General features: G+C 31.9%; 1 pseudogene; it reads right to left on the bottom strand.

Annotated features, from left to right (window-relative positions):
- Positions 1 to 9,086: 9,086 nt before the first annotated feature.
- On the bottom strand, positions 9,087 to 9,677 carry LOC140004671 (cytochrome P450 81Q32-like; annotated as a pseudogene).
- Positions 9,678 to 17,119: the final 7,442 nt, after the last annotated feature.

Consider the following 17,119-nt stretch of genomic DNA (forward strand, 5'->3'; position numbering starts at 1 on the left):
TGGATTGTTCTTTTGTGAAGAAATTGCTGGATGAACCTGGAAAGATTTGGTGGATTGGAAGAATGGAGAGCTAGGGTTTAATTTGGGGAAACAGTTGCAGCTATAATTTTGAACGACTGATTGGGTGTGTGTTCTTCTATTGTGTAAAACAAGTTCGCATTCGTTAAATGCGATCTCATTATTCTATTTTTTAAAACTAAATCAGTGGAATCCAAAAAAATGGCAAAGACAGTTGTTCGCATTTGAATTGAACCATTTCCTTTGGTTCTTCTTCTTCTCATTTATTCCTTAAAAATAGAAAAAAAATACACATGAACAAGGCCATTAATTTTGGTGGAATCAGACTAATAACAACACCACATAACGTCAAAAGGAAAATTGATCTGTTGGCTTATGTCCATACATAATTCCAGAAATTGCGAAACTTTAGCTGTTTGTGTATACTGATGCAATAAAATGAACTGCGAAGAAAGGTATTTCATAAAATCCCTTAAAACAAAATAATTGAAAAGATTAACTTCTGCATCATGCACAAGTCATGTCTTCAAGAATCAGAGTCGCCCATGTTTGATGCAAGTAAAAGAAAACCAGCTTAGGGCCAAGAATCTGGAAAAATACCATAAAAGAGAAAGACTAAGCTTAAGATAAGGCACATAAAAGAGAGATACCCGACCATCATTTTCTGTTCAAAATGTGCAATACAATCATATTCTTGTCACCCAGTGATGAATGAGACAATAGCCATTGTTCAGTTTTAACTTTCAACAGACCACACATCTTTTAGCACATTCTCATTCAATTTTGCTAAAACATGCAAGAACTATTTACCAAGACTAAGTGGACATCTAATAAATACTTGCTGATTCAAGTCAATGAGAATAGGAGCCCAAACTACTGTCAAAGTAAGAGACTTGATCAATGAAAGATGGAATAATCATAAAAAAAGCAATGGCGAGAAATTTATTCACCTGACAATTAAGAAAATAAATAAGGACTTAACAGAGCGGGACCACAGCTTGCATCAAATTCGAAAATTTTCCCGCAAAAATATCTGAAACACCATAATACAGCTGTGAAGAAAAATCATGAGACTCATTTCAACCAGTCATCCAGAATGATATGTCCTCAATTTCAACGGCTAAACTAGATAGCTCAGCTTCTTTAGAAGGCAGAAGCATTAAGCCAATGCATACAAATTCTTCACCTAGAAAAAGAAGCCACAGGAGGTACCCCATGTGAGGCCTTTCTTAATTTAATTCAATCTTATCAACTTCCAAATTTTCAACACAACAGACACCTTTAAAAAGTGTTTCAGGTATACTTGATAGTCTAGAAGATAATGGGTAAGAACACTCACATTTTGAGGCTTTTTCACCTGATCAAAGAGCTTTTCGATGCAATGGCACCATAGATTGTGTGTATGACTGTAAGCAAACCAGAATTTCAGCCCTAGCCACAAAACAAACCAACCTTGAGATGGACTTCTGATCGTATTAAATTGCACAATCCCATCATCATGGTGCATCCTTCCCCTACCCCAACCCACTCAAAAAGCTCAAATAAATGACATGCTAACTCGGCCAAGAAGAAATCACCTCATTCATTTCATTCACCCAGCTAAATACTCCACACAAGCATAAGATGCATCAGTACAATTACATCTTAGTCTTTGACTATAATATTAATAAGAGAAATGCAATACTATATCACATTACCTTCTCGAGATTCATCATTCCCATGATCTATCATTTCACCAACTGGCTGAGCCATCGCCTAGGGAGCATTTTTTTTAACACGGCATTAGCTGTCGCTAGAGGTCCTTTGCTGCCTTCCACTTCTCAGATCACCTGTATCACAACAAAAAGCAGAACATTACTACTTCCCCAAAGTTCACGCAAGATACATCGTCGTGTCACATCCAATTTGATCCATCTATCGCACTAACAATTAACAAACCTTCACCAGCAGCATTATTTCTAAGCAAAATCCAGACTTATGCTCAAACATCTTCCCAATAAAATGAGTACCAGTAACAATTGCATCCTTTGCAATACTTCATTACCAAAATAAGATGCATAAATCTCCTTCTTAAAAACCGTAAATAATCACAAAAAATAGGAAAATTGCCAATGAAAAAGTTAATACAAGTATAAAGCAAGATGCTCCTTCAGTGATAATTATAGGATATCAAATAACAGTTACAGTGAAATTAAGGAACAAAATGCTTAGCTAGAATTTAAATTCATATGAACAACCAAAAAAAAACTAGAAAAATTCAAATTTCACCTTCAAATTGCTGCTGCTAGAAGACATATTTGTGATTCGGTCAATTCATCCCAATTTTCAATTCCCGCCAAAATCTTAAACGGGAGGAAATGAGACGACGCCGTTAGTTAATCTAATTGTGATTCAGTTAGAAATGTAACGAACATGAGGCGCCAGTAGCTAGCTATAGAGGCGGGTGGGTCGGAGAATGAAGCAAGAATAGGGTGGGCGATGCCGTATTTGGATCCACGTAAAGCATTTCGGATTGGTTCGAGTTTAAAGGGCAGTTAAGAAATGTTTCAAACTTGGGTAAATTAGGTTGGGGCCTCTCAACTATTTTCATTGTAAAAGTTTTACCCTATATCTATATTTTAGTCAGAAATTACCCCCTCAACAATAAAACACTTGAGCTTTTAAAGTTTTCTTCTGTTTGAGCTATTTATGTATACACTGTCAGCCTTGATAAATGACAATTATACAAAATTTAAATTTGAAATTCAACTTTTACATTGCATATATCATGAATCCAATGATGATAGCGCTAACACTGTTAGTGTATACAAGATTTATTTTAAAAAAAAATTAACCATTCATATACTAACAATGTATATACTATCAATTTTAAATGAATGACAATTATGTAAAATTTAAATTGAAAATTCAACTTTTGCACATGTATCATGAATCCAATGATAATGGTGTATATACACTGTTAGTATATATAAGATTTACTCTCAAAAAAAATTACAACTGAGTCATTGTGCTAATATCACTCCATAACATGTGCAAAATGGACTCAAAATCAAGCATTTTTTATACCAAAATAACCCTATCATTTAGTTGACCAAAATTGCAACAATAATTTAGAACAAAACAACTCAAATGAAATGAATCAAAAGGGCCAAGTCCAAAGTTGATGAAATGGTTCTTTGGTGGGTATTTTGCTTGTGATTTCTAGTTAGTGCACATACATGCTAATGCTTCCCTTGTGTCTCTCCATTTTGAGCTGATTATTCTGCTATGATTTTTTTTATCATATTTAAGCTTTGATGTGAGTAAAAAGAGATGTAGGCAATGGCTTTTTTTTTTTAATTCCTGCTCGTTTTTTGCCCTTTTTGGGCTAATTTCTTTCTGCCAAATGTGAAGCCAAAATTATGATCAACAGAAAAAAATCAAGTCAAAAAGATTGAATGTCACAAGATTTGGTAAGTAAATGATACCTGGTGCATGGTGAGCGTGCGTAGACAAATAAATGAAGAAACACAAGAAGTCTACGAGGCCCAAAAAAAGTTTACAAAAAGTGCAATTGATTCCTTTATTATTATTTTTTAGTTATGTTATATTTCCCCATTTGCTATAATGTACAAATAGATGCCCAAAACTTTGCTTAGACGCTTTCAATAACGTCACTAATATTATTGATAGAATAAAAATGACCTTGCATGCATGTCACGGGAGCTTCATTATGTCAATTCAAACGGTTAAAATGAACAGAAATATCTAAATTTGACTTTTTTATTGTTGAGGGGCAATTTAAAAAAGAATAGATGAACGACCAAAATTTTATAATTACAATAATTTACAGTCTACTAACCACTTTATTCTTTAAATTTTAAATTAATTACACTGATAGTATGTATATTATCATGATTAAATACATCACATATATACAATTTTAGATTTTGAATTTATTATCATGCATCCAAACCTAATAATATATACACGTGAACTAGGTTTACTATGAAGTAAGATACATAAAATTTGCAAGTCAGCAAAGGGCTAGCTTTGTATCTCTTGTGTAAGTGTAATGTTTTGTTTCCATAGTACGTATAGAAAACAGTTTTAACTAATCCTTAAACTAATCCTTAAGTTTTTGGTTTTTCATCCGCTTTTCAATTTTGCACACTACATTCTAAGTGAATGCTAGGTACATATTCTTCTCAAACTAGTTTTTTTCCTATGCATTTGCATGGGATCATTTTGAACTGTACCATTGGATACAGCAACACAAATTTTGAAAACCCAAATATTTATTTAAATAAGTAAATAAATAATTTTTAGTGAGTAACTACTAGAACCTACCATTGGAGAAAAGATGTATCCTAGATCTAAAAGTTAAAATAAGTCAAATTGTAAAAATGATATGCAATATCTAATATATAAAATTAAAATTAGTCAGGTACACTAAGATAAGTTAGATTGAAGGATTTGTAATATCTAGTTGTTTACTTGTGCTTTTGCATTGAAAATTTTCCAATTTTGGAAAGTATGTTTAGAACAAATATTCATAAAAAGGAACTAAATTGATAAACTTTATAAAATTTAAAGTACAAACATTAAAACTAAACACAATAAAAATAGTTGACTCATGCTCAAATTAATAATTAGCTTTCAATAAACCTTAACCCATGGTCCAATTTTGATCAAAATATTTACCTGGTGGTGGTAGAATATCATATGAGAGAAGTAGAGATATGGTATATAGTTTTTTCAATTTTATAAATTGGAGAATGGACAGGGGAAATGTTTGATAGGGATAGATTAATAGGGGAGGGCGAGAAGAAGAAAATATTGATAATCTTTACAATCTAAAGGTGACAAGCATATACTGTAATTGCATTTAAATTTTAATTTACTTGCAAAAAAAAGTTTATAATAAATAATGGATAGGTTAATTTTTTAATATCTCAAAAATAAAAATTGGAAAAAAAGGAAACTAACTTGAGAGGCAATCTTTTAAATTTTTTAAGGAAGTTTAAAAGGTAAGTTAATAGATAACTTGTCAAAATCAAAAGTTAAATGGACTTGGCATTGACGTATAATTAGTTGTAATGAAATTATTTGAAACAGAGAAAAAAAATAATTACTGGAGTTTTTTTTTAAAGGAATGATTAGTTAGACAAGATAAATTGATTCCTATGAGTAATAATAGGATTTTTCTAACAAGTGCCTTTGCAGGATTCATTAAGAAACCTAAATTACACGTAATTTATCATATGAATGTGCACGCTCACAATCAATTATCTCCTATCCCCTATATTTAGATACTTTCTCAAATTAGTTTTGTTCTTGCCAAAAAATTGACATTTGAAACTATCTCCATTTGCGCCCCAACCAAACCCTAAGTAATATACTAAAGTTACGCGATAACATGATCAAAAAAGCAAAAGGTCTAAAAAATTTACAATAATATATAACCAATAAAAAAATAGGAGTAGAAAAATGGAAAGATATGATGAAATGTAGAATCCCTAATCCTTGTTTTTCTTTTCAATTGTATATTGTACATAACTGAAAAATTACCAAGTTCAGAAACACCATCAGAAACATAAAAAGATCCGTTCTAGTATTGATCTTGACACCATCAGAAACACTTAGTCATATATAGTTATTTTTTTGTTGAATATTTAATTATCATAAATCAGTATAAGAAACTAAAAGGTGTATATTTAGTAATAGTGCTTTATATAATTTCTATTTATATTAACACTTAGTGCATCATAAACATCTTATTAATAATTAATGCATACTAGTGCATCATCAAAATTTTTTCAGTAATTAACACACAAAAAGAATTTGTTAAAGAAAAATAGAAACTATTTCAGATTTTTTGTTAAATATACACTTTCATTTCATATAATAATTTGTGATAGTTAAATATTTTATGTAACTAAATAATGACAAATACATTTACCCATCAAAAGAAAGTGTTTACAAGAAAATAGCAAAATACGTTAAACCACAGAAAGAAATTCATTGGTACATTATTCTTAAAATTTATATATCATGGTCGATGAAGTAAAAAAAAAATCTATATATAATAGGAAAAAAGATGAAGAAGAAAAAAAGAAGAGAAAGGATTGACTAACAATGTCTCATAAAGAGGGCATAATTGTCTTTTGGTAGAAACATATATTTTCTTAGTATTTTATAGGAGCAATTTGTAAGTTTATGAATACACAGGGGGTGGGGCTAATTTGCCACCTGATTCTAATTACAAGAGGGCAATACGTGATTAAGCCAGATAGAGATTCTAATATTTGCATGTAGAAAACTTTAGCATAGGGGACTCTTCTCAACTAATCTTTTGAACCTGTTTTTAGTTTCTTGATTTTAGAAAATATATTATCTGATGTTTTCAATTTCTTTTACTTTCAATCTTTTAGGTTGTTTTTTTTTTAAGTTCTTTTAACGAATACCCAATGGGCACGTGCTAATACCAAAATTATTATACCAATACACACAATCACATACACAACTGCATTTAGAACACTTTCTCGAATTAACTACAAATTTTTAGAGAATTAATACATGAAATCCCTCTTTATGAATGCCCATTAAACCCTTGTTAGCCAAACCCTGCTTTTGAGATTCTAATAATTTTGGTTTTTGAAAATTAGAATCATTGACAGCAGCTTATATTTCAAATAGATCCTTTGTTTTAACTGTAACGACCCAACCCAGTCCAATTAAAAGTAGGAGGACTAGCCACTTGACTAGTTTTCGCCAGGGTTCAAAAAACTTAAATCATAAAATTTGCATATTTTAAAAATCCTAAAATCCTTGTTGAAATCAAGTTTTTAGTAATACAATATAATTTATATGAAATTGCCAAAGAATAACCTAAGTTTACCATAATATCAAATTAAATCTCTAGTCAAGTTCATCTATCCAGTTCCAAGCTTCACTTGATTACCTTATAGTTCCTCCAGCTCAGTCTTCTCTTTTATTTTTTTTAAGGGTAAAATGCCAAAAAATTCCCAGTGATTTAACAAATATTCAATTTAACTCCCTCTGATTTGGAAAGTTACATTATAACTCCCTGTAGTTTCGATTAAATTGAAAATTGGAGAGAAAACATCAAATCTAACGGTTGTGTGTGAAATATCAATATTGCCCCTATTCTACATAAGATACTTTCCATTCAATTTTCAATTTAATCAAAATCATAGGAAGTTATAATGTAATTTTTAAACTGGAGGGAGTTAATTTGAATATTTGACAAACTATAGAGAGTTCATTTATATAGGGACAATATTGACATTACATGTATAACCGTTAAATTGGATGATTTCTGTCCAATTTTTTATGGGAAAAATCCACTTTTTGTTCCTAAACTTTTGGTTAAAGACCCATTTCATCCTCAAACTTTTCGACAGAACACATTTAGTACATGAATTAACAATTTTTAGCCACATTTAGCCCAAAAATAGTAAATTGCTCAATTTGGGAAATTTTAGGGCAAGTACCAATTGAAGATGAAACTTTGTTGCTTGATACGGTGGATTACTTCATTAACTCTACTCCATTTCTTGGTAGATTGTAGATCTGGAAGCTTGGGTTTAAGGATCGAAATTGGAAATCAGTGTGAAAGGGGGAAATTTGGAGAAGGAAAACGACAAAGGTAAGAGAGAGTAAAATTGTGGGTTTTGTTTCATTGGTTTAGACCGATATTTTACTTTTTGTTAACGGCCACATGTGTATCACGTGACCTTTTCCATTCAAATTGAGCAATTTATCATTTTGGGACTAAATGTGGCCAAAAATTATTAATTCATGTACTAAATGTGTTTTGTCAAAAAGTTTGAGGATGAAATGAGTCTCTAGTTAAAAGTTTAGAAACAAAAAGAGAATTTTTCCCAATTTAAGAAAGTACGGGCTTTCTCGTACAGAGGTCAAGAAAAGAAGCTGAGATGGAATACCAATTAGAAGCTCTAGAATGACTGCCATATTTCGGCTGTAACTATACAAATATGTGTAACTTAATTAGGGGTGGCAATTCGGGTCCAAATCAGGTTGGTGGGTCGGATTCGGGTCAACCCGCCAGAAAATCTGTTGACCCGAACCCGACCCGTCAACCCGTGACGGGTCAGGTATGCTGACCCGAACCCGAAAATTTCAGGTTGACGGGTTGGCGGGTCGACCCGAAATGACCCGAAACTTAATTTTAATTTATTAATTTATCACTGTAATTTCTAATAAAATCAATTTCTCACAAAACTAATTACATAATCAAGTAATAAAAATTTAAATAAGTAATTCCAAACCAAATCTAAAATAAATTAAACACCGTAAAAGTGTTTTATCCCAAACAAAATATAAAATAAATTAAAATAGTATAAAAGTAAAAAATAATATAATATATTATTTGTCCAAATATAATAATTTCAACTTCACACAAATTAAATAAATTCATTTATGATTAAGTAATTAATGCCTTTGAAAAAAAGAATTACTTAGGTTAGTTAGATAAAATTATTTTTATATTTATTAAATTATTTTTAATTCGTAAACGGGTCATATCGGGTCATATCAGGTCACCACGAGTTGACCCGAAATCGACCTGTTTTCTTTTCGGGTTCATCGGGTCCAACCCGATTCTGACCCGAATTCCCAAAACCTCAACCCAAACCCATTAATTTCGTGTTAGGTTCGTGTCGTGTTTTCAGGTCGTGTCGAAAATTGCCACCCCTAAACTTAATGGTGGAACACACTTGAACCTTGTATTCATAGGGAAAGATGCACTTTTCATCCCCATTGGTTAGAGGTTGGATCAGTTTGGTCCCTATTGTTTGAGAGAAAACACATTTCGAAAGTTTTAAGGCAAAATGCACTTTTCATTCCTAATGTTTAGGGAGAATTGTAATTTTGGTCCCCAATCTATAGTGTATGCGCGGAATTATCCCCAATCTATTGCGAAAATCAATTTTGGTCCCCAATCTATCCAATTTTGCGCTAAAGTGGACAATTGACGGAATCTCTTCAATTTCAATCGGAACTAAGTCACGTGAGATCACGTGCCGGCACCTAAAACCCTTTTTTCAATTTTTTTTATTTCTAAAACACATTTTTTCTAGTGGCTTGGCTTTTGGCATGGACACTCCTGTCCCTTCAGCCAGATCAATCCCCTCCTCGCCAATTCTTTTCCAATTAAAACTCTAAATTAGAGATCCCAAGGCCAAACCCACCACCCGCTGTGCTAGGCCAGAACCAGGGCAAGATCTCCTTCCCATCCCAAATGGAATCAGCTTTGATGGCTGAACCTGCAAGCCTTTAAATCTCTCTAGCTTGAAGCTTATTGGATCATCCCAAACGTTTGGGGCCCTGTGAACTGCCCATGCATTAACTATCAAAATTGTGCCTCGTGGAATATTGTATCCCCCAATTTTACAGTCATCGGACGACTCATGTGGCACTAGCATTGGTGTTGTTGGGTACAACCGAAGTATTTCTGAAATAATGTTATGAAGATAAGAAAGATTGGATAGATCATATTCGTCGACCCATCGATTAGTTCCTACTTGAGCATCCAATTTAGCTCGAGCTTTCTCTAGCACCTCGGGATGGTTGAGCCAAAGAGGCAAGGCTCATTCTATAGTCATCGATGGAGTGTCTGTTCCAGCCGTAAGCATGACCTACCAATAATATACTAGTGGTTCAATTGAATGCTCATTCCAGTTCAACGGTGAAGAATGGCTAATAGGGAAAGAATATACTTACTAGTATAATCCCTTTGATAATTTGGTTCGTATAATCCCTTTGATTTCCAATTATTATCATCCGCTCTTCTCTCTCGACTGCTTGCTTGCTTGCTTATGAAGTAGTACTGCTGCTGCTGCTGCTGCTGTTCTAGTTGTTTGTGCAGGAGAGTTGAACTGGGTCCATTTCTGGCGTTGATTGCAGATTATCTCCTAATGGAGGCAAGAGCGAGACTTGGACTTGGAGGCCAAGCTGAGCTTCTTACTCGTGTTGTGGGTTCTGGGGATTTGAAGGTGGCGGCCAACAGGAGGAGTAATTTGGATTGTGAGATTACCCCTTTCATGTCTTTGTTTAATAAGACAAAAGGCAAGAGAAAGCTAAAAACATTAAAAAACGTGTTTCAGAAATTAAAAAATTGAAAAAGAGGTTTTAGGTGCTGGCACGTGATCTCACGTGACTTAGTTCTGATTGAAATTGAAGAGATTCCGTCAATTGTCCACTTTAGCGCAAAAATGAATAGATTGGGGACCAAAGTTGATTTCCGAAATAGATTGGGGATAATTCCGCCATACACTATAGATTGGGGACCAAAATTACAATTCTTCCTAATGTTTAAGGTGTTAACCAATTTCATCCCTAAAGTTTCATGCAAAATACATTTCATGCTTGTAATTTTATAATTGTAATTAATTTCATCCTTCAAGTTTTACGCAAACACATTTCATCCTCATAATTTCCTAAATTTGGCTAATTGAGGACAATTGGTAGATTGTCAAGCAATTTGAATGGGATAGCATCACTTGATCATGGCATGCCCATTAGTAAAAAAAAAAGGATCAACAAAAAGCTAAAAAATCTTTTCTTAATTCACTTTCTCATTTTAGTACAAAAAAAGACTAAGAAATTTTTAGCCACCATTACTTTCTTCTTAATCACAATCGAACAAGAAAATCCAAAGAAAATGAAGTCAGTGGGAAAGAAACAATACCACTATAGCCAATTGAAGAAAAATGTCAAACAAGCCCATTACAACTAATTGGAAAAAAATATTAATGCAAAAGAATGAATGGTTTCCATTGTCATTTATTTGCAAAATTTTGTTTTGTTGTATCATATGCATGTTTTTCAATCATCTATTTATCTATCAATCTATTTATTTAGTCTCAAATATATCATATCACAATTTAAAGGAAAAAAAAAAGAGATAGTCTCCTATCCAAAAAACACTTGTTGTTATTTCTATAATTTAATCAATAAATGAATTAAGTATTAATAATACAATTATTATGGGACATGTGATGATATTATCTCTAAATTGGTTAACAATCCTTTAATTGTCCTTAATTTGTAGGAATTATAAAATTATGAGGATGAAATCTGTTCTAGGGACAAAATTGGTCAAAATTACAAAATTATGAGGATAAAATGTGTTTTGTATGAAACTTTAGGACGAACTTAGTGAAAACCTTAAACATTGGGGATGAAAAGTTCATTTTTCCCAAAATTTTAATATATTAACTAGTTTAGCACAATTGACATTTAATCACCCAATTTGGGATGAATTTGACATTTAATCACTCAATTAAAGCACACAAGAGGCATGCATTTAAGTAAAGGAGTTAGGGGAGATAAAATTCATTTATCAATTGTCCAATTGGATTTTGTGTTAATTTTGAGTGATCATGTTGTTACTTTTTAGTTTTGTTTCCATCTTTTTTTCCATTTTTTTTTACAGAAGACAGTTTATTTTAACATTTTCATATATTATCATTGTGAATATGCTAAACTACAATCTAGCTTTTTCACTTTGTTTGATATTGTTTGTGTTTGTCTATATCGATTTCTCTATATTGTCATTGGGAAATTTTACTTTTGCACTGCATACTGTGATGGAATTGGATAAATTTTTTGAAAACCTCTTATCGTCAGCAATGTTGTACTTTTACTTTTGGTGAAAGAGGAAAGCGTGCTAGCTATTATTTTTATCTATGGTTATACATAAACTGGCCTTTGCAAAATAAAATTGATTCTTTTAATGAGTATCATGAATCTCTGCTCCTTATTTGCTGAGGTTGAATTATGAAGTTATACCCAGTGGAGCACAAGTTGAGTAATTGATTGCAATCGCACACTTGATGTAAATATTTTTTTTTATTTACACGTGGTAACTTTGCTTAGTTTGAATTGAATTGTTACATTGATAAACTCATTAATTTTAATATATTGTAATAAATTATTCGTGAAATAAGACATATAAGAAAATCAATTCTTCTAATCAGATAAAAGATATAGAATTTTCGGCATCAATATAAAGAGACAAATAATCATAGATATGCATCCAAAAAACTTGGAATTACTTGGGCCAAATTTAAGTTATGGGACAAGTAGCCGGCCACCAATTAGTATTTTTAATTTGTATTGTGTCCATGCAAAAACATGACAATTTTCAACTCGATCATACGGTTCATTTTTCTCAAATTGACCTCGCTTGTCAATCGCTCAACATTTACAGTAGATTAAACTAGTCTAGTTGAATCAAGTGTTTCAATCCATTTATCAAAACAAACTTAGACGAAAATTTATCAAGCTGCATTCAGATTGAGATCAAGTAATATATATATATATATATATATATATATATACTTACAAATTTTGAATATATTTTTAATCGACTTAAGTTCGAATCATGCTCCTAATTTCAACGAACATAATGTCAGGATTCAAGGACTAATATGCAAATTATGTAAATTGTAGTAGCTTCTATCAGGAAATCTCACTCGAATTCCTGACAATTGGTATCAGTCTGGACGAACCTTGTATTGTACAAATAGTTTGTCGCATGGCAGAAGGCACCCGTTTCAAGAATTTGAAAGATCAAATGAAGAAATAGGAAGTTCGTCTGCAGGTGGCACTAAATTCCATTAGTTCTCTTCAACAGAATCAACAGGAAATTCAATAACAACTGCGAGGAGAAATGGAGATCAATACTAAAGAAATGAAAGCAATGATTTTCAGGAGTTGATCAAAAACTCAATGCTTTGATTCAATTGATGGCGTAAGAGAAAAATCTAGAAAGGGATGAATCAGCTCAACTGGAAAAGACCACTATCCTACCCACACCACCACCACATACCAAAATCCAACAGGACACTGGCATAACTCAGTGTTCCAATGATAAATTCCCCAATGTATTTTTACCAAACCCCCCCAAAGATCGAACTATCGTTATTTGCTAGAGAAAACTCTCGCATTTGGCTTCGCAAGATTTATTTATTAGAAAAGAAAAATCTCTCATTAAAAAAATCCAAGAAGAAAATTTATTTAAGCTACAAAAAAAAAAAAAAAACTAGAGAAAGGGCCTCTTTGGGAAAAGGCCAGATTTGTCTAGTCTCTTTGACTCTTTCCCATGAAAGAGTTGGAGGAGATCTTGATGGAAGGAATTTTAAGAAAGAAGGACAAGAAAATGAGTTTTAGAGAGGGCGGATGACATTGTCAGAGCAGAAATTTTCTTGCCAGAGCAAATCCCCTCATAATGACTAAAGTACCCCTTTTACATTTTGACCAGTTTTTACCTATGTTTTCAGACTCTAATCAGGTATCGACTCGATCGAGTTCAGGGGTCAGGGGTCAGTGCATTCAATCAGGTTCGATCGGAGTTGAACCGGATGACGTCATAACTAAAAATTATTTAAAATGAAAATATTTTATGTAAAATACCTAAAAGCACGTTAATATTAAGAAAGGTATATTCATATATATATTTGATGTTTTAAATATATTTAATAAGAAAATACAAAGAAATTAGAACGATCAAATAGCGATTTATATTATTTAATGAACATTAACAAGTTTAGAATTAAAATTATGGACTTGATTAAAAATAACATCAAATTTTAGAATAACATTTATAAAGTATGAAATATTTGAGGTATATTAATAATTTTTAATAACTTAGGGGTCAAAATATAATATTAAAAGTATTTGATCTTTAAAAAAAAAAAAAAAAAGGCTTTGACTAAACCGGTTCTTCTGTTTTTTCCGGCCAAATCCAAACAATATGGGATATCGATAAAGATGACACTGACATCTTTGCTAAAATCTATATAATCTTTACCAAACCTGGGGCAAAGTAAACGAAGCTAACCATAAGCATGAAAAATATCAATGACTTTGCCATCATCAAACTCAATTGATATATATACCTTATCGTCTGGAAGAAAAGTAATTTCAACTGATTTATGAGCTAGAGATGTCTAGAGGGTCTCCCTTTTTTATAGTGGAATTAAGTGAAAGATTTTGGAAGTAAATGTTATGTGCTTTTTATGGTAGTAATAAAATTTAGTAATTATTACTTCTATTGGCTTCTATGGTAGTAATAAAATTTAGTAATTATTACTTCTATTGGCTTTTATGGTAGTAATAAAATTTAGTAATTATTACTTCTATGGCAATCGAATATTCTAGCTGTCAATTCAAAAAAGCAAACTAAATATCCTCCTTATTGCAGTACTCATTTTCCATCTGCTACCGTGGAAACAACTATTTTTAAAGTTTTTTATTTTCCTCTAAAGGACACCCGCCATTCCTATTTATTGTCACTCTTTGAAGATGTAGAATTTAATTTCATTTTTCCAAAAATTAAATTAACACTTGACACCCTTCTTAACTAGTACTTTTGAGACATTTGTTAGATAAAATATTTTTTTATTAATTAGAATTAACCATCAAATGAAGGCATTTTTTTCCCATTTGGTGATTAGAAAATCTAAAGCCAAAAGGATGATTTGGCACAAAACAATATTGTACTCCATTGTGCAGGCCCATTTCATTCTATGTTTTGGTTACATTTAACCAGTGTCAGGAGAAAAACAAATAGACTGTTTCTTAAGAGAGCAATGGTAATTGTGGGTGGCACGGGAATTCCTTATGTCCCTAGGAGTTAGGGTGCATTTGATAAAACTGAAATGTGAAAACTGAAGTCTGAAATCTGAAATATGAATCTATTAAGTTATTAAATTGTTAAGTATTTTAATACATTTGAGTGCATATTACATTCAATGATAAGATAATAACTTATCACTTAATTTTCGAAGTAAGTTTTCCCAAGGAATTTCAGTGCCACTTAATTAATTCAGATGTTTAATTTTTGGTTATCAAATGCTGAATGTATTAAGATCTAAATCCATTAAATTTAAGTGCAGAACTGAATTATCAAACAGGGCCTTAATGTGACACCTTGCAATTTTTCATTTGAAAATTTAGACAAATTAGTTTGAAATTTACCATGTTTCAGGGATTAATTTTATTTGGGAAGAAGATTTGTTTATTGCAAATTATGATCTATTTCGTTAAAGCAATGAATCATTAGAAACTTTAAAGAATATGATCAGTTAAACTTATTTCAAAGAAATGAAATTATTAAATTAGAAGCAATTAGAGAAGTGATAAATTAGCATGAACAATAAATGGATAAGTTTACAATTATTATTCTAAAAGTTAATCTAAAATAAATGCTAATTAGTAGAGAGAAAAAGTAAAAAATTTGAAGAATTTGTAACTGAAATAAAATTATGTTTGGGAGCCATTGAATGATTAAGGAAATTATTTGGAAGACATTAAGACTTGCATGGATGGTAAAGATTATGGTATGGTAAAGATTATAGATTCTAGCAAGGAACTGTAACTGTAGAAAGAAAGTCAAGGGTATGGTAAAGATGGTCAACGCAGGATGGGAAAGAAACTTCAACAGTGAGAGACCCATGTCATGCCCTTGGCTGATAGGAAATTCCACAGTCCCTTGCCATAGAAGTATAATATATATATATATATATATATATATATATATGTATGTATATATATTACCCACAAGATTATGGTATGGTTAAGATTATGGCATGGATGGTAAACATTATGGCATGGACAATTGATAAATTAATTTTATCTCCCCTAATTCCTTTACTAACAATGCATGCCTCTTGTGTGTTTTAATTGAGTGACTAAATGTCAAATTCATCCCAAATTGGGTGATTAAATGTCAATTATGCTAAACTAGTAAAAAAAAACTTTTGAAATGTGTTTTCTCTCAAAAAATAGGGACCAAATTGGTCCAATTTCTAATCAATGGGGATGAAAAGTGCATTTTCCCTATGAACGCAGGGGTTGAAGTGTGTTCCACTGTTAAGTCACACATGTTTGTATAGTTACAGCCGAAATATGGCAGTCATTCTATGGCTCCAATTGGTATTCCTTCTCAGCTTCTTTTCTTGACCTCTGTACGAGAAAGCATCTTTCCTTGCTTGGGTTGAATTTTTTCAAAGAAAAATTTTTATGTTTTTTTGTGATCACATTTTCCAACCATCTTTTTATCTTACATACATCAAATTAAATCCAATCGTGTTATAGAATATTTTTCTACGGAAACTCTAGAAAGTAGCAATCACATCCAAGAATTATCCATGTCCATGAATAGCAGAAAATAAAATGAAGCCAATAACTGAATTCCAGATACAAACTCTACCTAAAATTGCTCTACTTAAAATTACTTTGGTAGGAAATAGAAAGTAGCATTAATTGTATCCATCGAGCAATTTAAACCTCAATGAAGATAATATAATTAAAGTAGCATTAATTTTATCCATAAAAGTAGCAGTAGTTGATCAAGCAATTTAAACCTCAAATCAAGACAATAATTGTTCAATGACCTCAAGATGATTACACCACCCGAATTCCTTAATCAATTAATTAAGAATAACAAAGTCAAAACGTAGCTTTTCGCTGATCCGATCTGCCCACAATTGCACAACTCTGCCTGCTTCAAGCTGATTGTTGGCCCCAATGGAACTCCAACCTCCAGTCAGAACGTAAAACAGACTGAGTTTGCCTGTTTCCTTGCGCACCCTCCACTTTGATAATTTTACATGTTTCACTTCACCGACGGCTCGGTTATATCTACAATCATACGATTGTAATGTCTCTCATCATCTGGTTTACGATCAAGGAAAGCTTCTTCATCAGCACTGAGAAACTTGTTAGCCATCCTGTTTGCTGGAATTGAGAATCGACTTTGTTGGTTATGAACATCACTCGCTGTGAGAGCTTTTTGTATTACCAAAAGCATATTTCGTGGCTGATCAAGACTGATGAACAATATTGAGAGGTAATCTTGCGACGGATTGAAATATTTGGAGACTAATTGACATGTACTTATATAGATTATACAATTCGATTGAAATATTTGGAGACTACTTGACATGTACTTGTATAGGTTATACAATTCTTATGGGACTAGAAGACTGGTTTTAGAAACTTTAAGTATTGTACAAATAGGAGTGGGATCAATTTGTGGACTTTTTGGAAGTTTTTGAATTCTTAGTTA

This window comes from Coffea arabica, chromosome 4c (genome assembly GCF_036785885.1).
Source record: "Coffea arabica cultivar ET-39 chromosome 4c, Coffea Arabica ET-39 HiFi, whole genome shotgun sequence".
Taxonomy (NCBI): domain Eukaryota; kingdom Viridiplantae; phylum Streptophyta; class Magnoliopsida; order Gentianales; family Rubiaceae; genus Coffea; species Coffea arabica.